Here is an 8,015-nt window from a genome sequence, read left to right on the forward strand (position 1 = left end):
CAATTTTCTACCTCCATAGTTGTCTCATAGTCTTAAAAGGGAAGGTAACACTAAAATTAAACAGTAGCAAGAAAATAGACAAGTAACATAGAATCTGTATTTGCCTCTTGCAGGATCTCACTTTAGCACACATTGGACACTGTAAAATATATGCAAATATGAATTGTCATTTCTCATCATGATACTGTACAGTGAGAGTAAATGAGACTCATGCAGCACTCTTCATATACTAGGGTCATTGTTTAAGGTCACAGTTGTCTATTAACCATTTGAAATCAGTATTTTAGAGGGTGGTGATAAAGCTAAGTGGTAAAGTACATGTTTAATATGGGCAATCCCATATTAAACATATACTTTAATCACACAAAAATATATTTAGATAGGTAAAGACATAAGACAGACACACAGACAAACAGATAATAAGTACTTTTTTATATTTCCCAAGTCCATGGTCTGTATTCTTTTGGAATTATATGGTTACCTCTCTCAACATTCATCTCCAGAGTATTTCCCATTGTGTAGGGCTGGTGATTACTTGTGATCTATATCAGCTAACTTAAAAACCTTTCTTCTGGCACCACATGTCATGTTATCTGGAAGAGACGTCCACAGCTGCACCTTAACATATAGGCAAAGAACACAGGTGTTAAAGACAATTGAATCTGGGCAGTCATTGACAAAAATTCACACAGTGCTCCAAGGTTATTTTTTTTTCTATAAAATAGAGAGAATCCTACTACCTGATACTAGGAGCTATAAAGAATAAATAATATAATACATAAAACACATAGTAAATAAAGGCAAGCAACAATGGCAAAACAACATAAGAATGAAAATTATCAGTCCACACCGCTAGCTAGACTTTTGCAAAATGTCAATTATTTAAGAGTCAACATTGTTAAATAGCTTTTGAATAAACAGGCACATCATCATCATTCAGAGTAAGACAGGTAGCATTTCTGTAGAATGTATGATTGTTTAGGGGGCAGAAAGCAGGTTGGGGTGGTTTGGACATGTGACTTTAAGGAAACCTTTTCTCCACTCTTATAAAAAGAGTGCTCAATTTAAAACGTTGTAAAATACTTCTGATATAAACAAATGTAATGGGCTGGTGTGGCATATATTAATATCTTTCTCAAATGACATCTCTCTAGAATTAGGCTCACAGGACAAGAACAGTAGAGATACACAGTAGATTGGATGGCTGGCTTGGCAATGAGTAGTGACTGGACTTGTAGCTAGAAAAGGAGGCTTCTGAGCATGGCCTCCTTTATTTGAAGTCACACATAGCAGGAACTGGATGCCACCATATGCTCACTGTGTTCTTACTTAGCATAAAACTCAGAGGGTACACTCCATATGGAGTAGCAAAAGGCACAAGATACAAGTCTTATCTTCAGGAAGCTTAAAATCTAGCATAGAAAGGAAAACAGGAACATACAACAGTGTTAGCAGTCCCTAAGAATGTTTTTTGTTTTTTTTGTTTTTTTTTGTTTTTTTTTAATGGTTAAAATGTTATGGAGATGGTGGCTTTTCCACTAGTTCAGAGGGAAAGTGTTTGAATTAGACATTTGGTTTGAGTATATATCTTATAGCTACATGACTTGAGGTGAATTGCTCCTGTTTCTAAATGTAAGCATCCTTAATTTAGGGAGGAGGAAGCTAATCTAATTGAATTGTGAAAACTCTGGGTTCAGTCCATGAATAATATGCAGAAAAGTCCTAACAAGTCAAGATCCTAACTGATTTAGGTTGAGTTTTTCAATAAACATTGCTGGATTAGCTTCACACAGAAAAGGCTTCACCAAACAGGGGTGAGGGGAGAGCCTTCCGTCTCAGTTCATATAAAAAGTGGCCGATAGGACAGGGACTTTGGAATCTCTGGGGGGAAAGGAGTTGAAAGCTTTGCTCATTATGTGACTTAAGGTTCTTCTTGTCTCTTGTGTTTGTCTTAGACTTAAGCAAAAGTTATCAAATGTTCCTCTTCTGATCAACAAAACAGGGCCAAGTGTATCAAAAGAAGAGACCGCCCCTCATTGCCTAGTTCTGATTTCTTACAAATCTTCTCTTCCATTGTATTTTGGAGGTATTTCCCTGGTTCCAGTTGAAAACAATAGGAAGATAAAGCAGGATTAAAGGTAGGTCAGCCCTTTAGTTAAGACTGTGGACTTTGGCGTGAGATAACTCTGAGTTTAATGTGTCGTAGAATTCAACTAACTTTCTATTTTTGAAAAACATGTTATTTTAAGCTTCATTTATTTATTTGCGAAATTGGAAGATTATGAAAACTTACAGATTATAGTTCTGAAAATTAAATATCATAGTATGAACAGGGACTGCAATAATAAGTTATTGTTACTGAGAGAAAAATATAAATTAGCAGAACCCAGATAAATGATGGCTTTCTATAAACAAGAAGTTAAACATAAACCTGATAATCATTGGTTTCATCTTCAACTTTAATTCTCAGCTTAATAAATGCTCCAGGTACCTGAGATAAGTAATGGATGTTTTTCTGTATAAGCCAAATGACTAGGATTTGAATCTAGGAATTTCTGTTTCGGCTTCTTGTAAATTAACATGAAGGACTGAAAGAGGGAACAGATGATTCTGTAGCCACTCATTTCTGAACAAAAATGGTTCAAGAATTAAAATAGGAAATGAATCAGGCTTGTGAAGTCCACATCCACACAAAATAGGTCCCTCATTCCATTTTTCTACCTGTACAATATGATCACTAGACTCTTTTCCATGTGATGCTGAGCTAAGAACAGTTATTTGCTAAATTACTGTTGCTAACAGTAATTTAAATGAAATTTTAATAAAGATCTTAGAGATACACAAACTATATTGGTCTGACACAAATTTTATTTTTTTAACAGAATTCAAGAAAACAGCATTGATAAGCAACTTCTTGAGCAATTAAATTAAACTGAACTCATAGCTATCCTTAATTTCATAAAGAGTAAAAACCCTTGTAGTGACTGTACTATAATCAATATTATTTTAAGTGACATACAATCGGCACTTGGTAAGGGAAGGACACTATCACTGTCAGAACTCTATGACAATGTCCCACTCCTGCCTGTATGTCACACAATGCAATTTAGCATCTTGAGACAAAGATGAGGAAGCTGGTTTGTACAGAGCATTCACTGACATGCCAACTCACAGCAGGGTGCTACATGATAGCCGTGACAGTCTCGTTTCGTCTCCCAGTGACACTATGAAGAGTGTACAAATGAAAAAATATGATTTAAAAGCAGGACAACCATTCTGTGGTCTCTTAACATGGTATACAATGTTACACCTGGGTGGAAAATGCACTCCACTATCCACTTAATACTCCTTTCCTTCCCTCTGCTTACCCTTCCTTCCTTCCTTCCTTCCTTCCTTCCTTCCTTCCTTCCTTCCTCCCTCCCTCTTTCCCTCCTTCCCTCTCTCCCTCCTCCCCTCCCTCCCTCCCTTTCCCCTCCCTCCCTCCCTTCCCCCTTCCTTCCTTCCTTCCTTCTTTCCTTCCTTCCTTCCTTCCTTCCTTCCTTCCTTCCTTCCTCCTTCCCTCCCTTTCTCCTTCCCTTTCTCCTTCCCTCCCTCTGTCTCTTTCTGTTTCTTTCTCCTTTTATCTCCTTTCTCTTCACAACCCATGCCCTCCCCTATCCCCAACCCCTCTTAACTTTCTCTTCAGGACTACTATAAGTATTTCCTGAGAAGGTTCCAGTAAAAGTAATTTACTTCAAATTTACTATAAATGTAAGCTGTTAAGAGAGTAATTGCTGAACTCTTTTTACTTCATCCCAAAGCCTGTCTCTATGTTATCTCAGTTGAAAAGCTAGTAAACGCTACTCTGGATGGTCAGGATACCTACAGAGCCATCCTCAACTCTAAGAACCAGGAAGAGGGAGGAGTTAGATTAGCTATCCTTCATGAACCTAGTGTGTTTATAGAATAATGATTGGCATTATAGGATGAGCTGTAATATATACTTTTTTATCACTGATTTGAACAAACGGTTACATAAGCAGAGAGAGCACTGAGCTCCGTGTTTGGGGAAGTACAACATAAATACTTTGAACATGGGAGACTTCCCCAGGACTCCAGCAGACATTTAACTAAGCACAAGTTGCCTTGGGGACAGGCTGATAGAAATTCAGTAGAAGTTTTAGGAGAGCCCAGAGGAGGGAGCCCTTCATGGGCCTGTGTGCCTAGTTAAACTTCTCTAAGCAGGTGACTGAATTGACCCTTGGAAGTTCTTGCCCTTGATACTTCCTAATCTTGGCAGGAAGACATAAACAGGACATTGAGAACAATGCATGAGCCTATCTGGAGGGTTCGACAAGAAGACAATACTGGCTTAGAAATTCCAAGATGAGAATAATTTACCGTCTGGGAGTCAAAAGATAGTGTCCTGGCTGTAGAGGAAAGCTGAAAGAGAAGCCCACTGGCCATTAAATTTAAATCTTTACCTGAGCAGCTGCTACTCTGTCACACAATCCTCCATGCTAGCACCATGGTTTGGCCACTAAGACTCAGAAAAACTAACAACTTGCTGAAGATCATAGGAACCCACATCATGGTGACTCTGAAATCAGTATGTTGGGCCACAATTTACCCATTCAAGCACACCTATGTCTCTAAGGTGTTACTCCGATGTTACCCTAACTTCCATAGAACTTTGTAGCCTTCTGAACTACAGATAGAACTTTCAGTTACTTCCAGATAAGATGCCTGTTGGGAGTATATGTCCCAAGGATTAAAAGTACAGAGGAAGAAGGCGTTTGGTACCAAAAGTTTCCTCAGAAACTTAAGGGAGGCCCTGAGACGGGAACCCGGGACTGGGTAGCTATGCCGAGACTGAATGGGATCTATTATCCTCATTACTATAGTGTTACTAGAGTACTAGCATAGCTATCATGTGGGAAGTTTCTGGTACTTAAAAGGGGAGAGATGGAAAGATAAAAATGAGAAAAAATCCACAAGAGACCACATGATTAATTTAACAGGAGAGAGCAGTACAGGATAAATCATTATTTTATATGTAAGCCAAGTCCGAGGCCATGGTAAGCCGTTGGTTTGAATGGCCTATGGTCCACAGTGTGCGATTCATTCATGAGACTTCAGCACAAAAACAAGCAAATCCCTATGTGTGTAAAGTGTAAGAGCAGCCCACAAGACAGGTGAGGGACAATGGTAGTTATGTGGCTAAATTTTTATTTTACTTATTTGCTGGGGGTGGTAGATTTCATGGTTTATATGTGGCAGATAAAACACAAGAGTTGCAAGAGTTGGATCTTTTTCTTTCACCACGTGGATCCGAGGAATTGAACTCAGGTTAGCAGACTTGGCTTTTACCCACTGTACAATCTTACAAGCCAGTAATTATACTTTTGGTAATATGTCAGTAAAAGGCTTTCCCAAGCATTCCCAATTCATTTAGGGATTGGGGATCAAAGAGCAAAACAACCTATAATATCTATTCTTTCCTTTCCTTCGCTTTCACAGAAGAAGATGTTTTTATTTAAGGACCCAAGGAGCACTTTGACCTTTGATGGGAACGGCTGCATACATGGTGCTCATAGACAAATTCTACAGTTCAGGAAGTTTTGTACTCAGAATAAGCTGTGAAAGTGTATATTCTCATTTATAAAGGTAGCAGAATGGAAGATGACAGTGAAATAGTTCACAGGAAGACATGTGTGTATATGTTAGAAGTTGATGTGTCTCCTATTTTATTCCTGGTTGGAAAGTGGATGAAATTCTAAATATCTACAAATGTTAAAACTGTTGTACACAATGGCTTAAAGACCCCTGGAAATATAGTCTCCAAATACCTAATTGTCATAACTGAAGTGAGCAATAACCATGTTCCAGATATCACTGGGGGAGGGAGTTACTGAATGACAGTGTTTATGCCATTCATCCTCCATCTTTTTCCTTCTTTGAGGACAACCACCTAGCTTGTATAGGTGTTGTAGACAGTGAGAGGGAATGTTTCTACACATGGCATTGTGCACCCTAATATTTTTTCCTTTCCATCAGGTCTCTAAAGAATGGAGGATGGAGGGTAAACATCACTTTATAAGTAGAGCACCTGAGTTCCAGAACTCTATATAGCCTGACTCTATATAGCAAGTTCTTCCCTTGCCAGGAGGATCCCAATCTGGGAGAGCTGGTTTGCAGAACAGTGCCATGATCCCTGAGTACCACATTCAGCTTTTATGGACGGGAGATCTGAGTCATTGGACATCTTACAAATCTTTATCCATTTACCAGGGAATATTCTCCAGTGGTTCTCTCCCTCCCTGGAGCATGCAGCAAAGATCCTAACTCTGAGGAAGGATCTGGAACAGCCCTGAGGATGTGAACACCACGGGAGAGCAAGTCACTAATTAGTAGCATCCACTTCACCTCAGTTTTCCACCATAAATTCTACCTGGAATGACATCTTTTTATAGTGATACTATTTGTACAGACTCGCAAAGAACTAAATTTCCAAACCACCATGGCTAACACATTTTGACTTATTAAACGCTCGAGGGAAAGAGAACTGTTTTGCCATAAGGGGGAGCTTTTGAGTTCCATAAAGAGGGGGAAAAGAAAAAAAAATATATATATATAAAATACATGTTCCAGTTCAAAATGTAGAGCCATAAGCAGCAGACTGCTACCTGCTTACCTGTGCTGGCGCCGCATTAGAAGACTTGGATTGTTTTTTTAGGCAGAAATTGAGTAAATTCATATTTTCCTTCCATTTATATTCAACCAAAAGTATGTCTAACCACCAACTGAATGCTTTAGGATTATTTAGGGGCAATGATGGGGGACATAGCACTGGTCCAAAATATCTCCAAGGGAGATGCCCTGGAAACATTTCTCCTCTGATGTTCTGTTCAATCTACAAGGATTCGAGAAAGGAGTTTGATAAGCTGAAGCCTGGAGGTTAGCATTGGGGGATCAGGGAAGAGAGAAACAACATACTATAACTTTAAGAAAATTTGGTGAGGGGGAAGGAGAAAGGTAAAAGAAACAGAGAACAGCGCGAGGAAGAGGAAACTGGGAGAGGGGGATGAAGGAAGGGGGACAGAGAAAAAGAAGAAAAGTGGGAGAAGGAGAACGGGGAGGGGGGGAGAAGATGAAAAAGAATCTGAGAATCAAGTTTCAATGCTTTATGTGTTGTGGAAAAGGGAGACATGTAACAGCAAAGGGCAAATGAGACCCTGAAAGACAAATTTCTCTCTCCCGCCAGGAGGCAAAATAAAAATAAAAATAAGGGGCGGGGGTAAAGGGAGCAAAGCAAAGCAAAACAAACCAGAACGTGTGTTTTCAGCCGGAATGGGAAGAGCAGGGAGGACCGTAAGGGGGTGTGTACAGAATTTCATTAAATTGTTACTTTAAGATTGTCTTCTTTAAAAAAAAAAGAAGTAGAAGAAAGAGGGGGTGGAGAAGCTGAAGCGAAGGAAAGGAGACAAACGGCAAAGTAGAGGAAGGCTGGGTGGATCGGCCTCTCCAAACCGATTGATTGGTCATGATCCCCGCAGTTTGAACAGGGACTCATTCAATTGGGAAGGTGGAGTGCTGGCGAACAGATTAGCACACGCTTGTTTACTCATCTTCTAAGGGATTTTTCCCCCTCTTTCCTTTCATTTCGTGAAGAAGGAGGGAGGGGAGGGGCGGGGGGGGGGGAAAGGGGCGGTGGCTCGTGTCATAAACCCCGCACAAAACAACTACCCCCCCCCCACTTGGGGGGCGGGAGGGAATTGAGCCGATCAGTGTGTTAGAGGAGATTTTTTTATGAAGAGCTAGAAATATATAAAATAAAATGAAATAAAACAAGGAGAAAGGCATCCAGCTGTTAGAAGGGGGGAATAAGGCAGATAAAGGAGCGAGGAGAGAAATTAATTGCCAACCAGGAGGAGTTGGACTGTATTTTTGAAAGGTGGGGGGAGTGGAGCACACACCTTGAAGAGGAAAGCGAGAAAGAAAAGAAAAAAGCAAGTGGAAGGGGGGCTCGCACGAGA

Source organism: Grammomys surdaster, unplaced genomic scaffold (assembly GCF_004785775.1).
Source record: "Grammomys surdaster isolate TR1022 unplaced genomic scaffold, NIH_TR_1.0 363, whole genome shotgun sequence".
Lineage (NCBI taxonomy): Eukaryota > Metazoa > Chordata > Mammalia > Rodentia > Muridae > Grammomys > Grammomys surdaster.